The sequence below is a fragment of the Desmodus rotundus genome, chromosome 6, assembly GCF_022682495.2.
Source record: "Desmodus rotundus isolate HL8 chromosome 6, HLdesRot8A.1, whole genome shotgun sequence".
NCBI classification, from domain to species: Eukaryota; Metazoa; Chordata; class Mammalia; order Chiroptera; family Phyllostomidae; genus Desmodus; species Desmodus rotundus.
Genome location: NC_071392.1, coordinates 59,244,783 through 59,245,882, shown reverse-complemented (window position 1 = coordinate 59,245,882; position 1,100 = coordinate 59,244,783). Strand labels below are relative to the sequence as shown.

General features: G+C 34.6%; 1 pseudogene; it reads left to right on the top strand.

Annotated features, from left to right (window-relative positions):
• The first annotated feature begins 315 nt into the window (after window positions 1–315).
• LOC112300508 (large ribosomal subunit protein eL21-like) lies at window positions 316–795 on the top strand (annotated as a pseudogene).
• Window positions 796–1,100: the final 305 nt, after the last annotated feature.

Sequence of the window (1,100 nt, the reverse complement as noted above, 5' to 3'; positions counted from 1 at the left end):
GTGAGAGAACAGAGAACTAGATAATGACATATAGTGGGAGTAAAGGATAGAGTGTAGGCAACATGTGGGAGAGAATAGAGTTAATTAACCACAACAATAATGAAGCTCAGGAATATAGTGAAAGGGGCTAAGATCAGGGAGGGTGCTGTGTAGTATTTACAATTAAATGGAACAACAATTATTTACAATAGTACTGTAACAATAATAATATGCCAAAAAATATACAATTTGGATAACAAGAATAGAAAGTACACAATCAAGAATAGTGTGTTATTGGGCTTTTTGGCCAGAACTGCCATATTCCAGTAATTTGCCAAAATGACTAACACAAAGGGAACAAGGAGAGGTACCCATTTTATGTTCTCTAGGCCCTTTAGAAAACATGGAGTTGTTCCTTTGGCTACATACATGTGAATCTACAAGAAAGGTGATATTGTAGATATCAAGGGAATGGGCACTGTTCAGAAAGGAATGCCCTACAAATGTTACCATGGCAAAACTGGAAGAGTCTACAATGTCACCCAGCATGCAGTGGGTGACAAGTAAGCTAAGGGCAAGATTCTTGCCAAGAGAATTAATGTACAAATTGAGAATATTAAGCACTCAAAGAGTCAAGATAGTTTCCTGAAATGTATGAAGGAAAATGATTATACAAAGAAGGAAGCCAAAGAGAAAAGTACCTGGGTCCAACTGAAGCATCAGCCTGCTCCACCCAGAGTAGCACACTTTGTGAGAACTAATGGAAAGGAGCCTGATCTGTTGGAACCCATTTCCTATGAATTCATGGCATGGTAAGTGTGAAAAAAATAAAAGACTTCTATACTGATAAAAAATAGTGTGTCATTGGAACATGAGTAGAGTGTAAGAAGGAAAATTAAAATACAATGTGAAAAAGAGAATAAGGAAAACTAGTCAAATAATGCAATTAAACAGAGAAATAAATTGAAGAAAACTAAACAGAAGAGAAATAAAAAATACTATAAAATAAAAGAAGTAAAATAATGAAAAAAAATAATACAAATAAACAATAAAATTCCAGTTCTATGGGATAGCAAAGTGAAATTTGTCTCAGTTTCTCAGTTCTTTGGGTTAGCCTTATG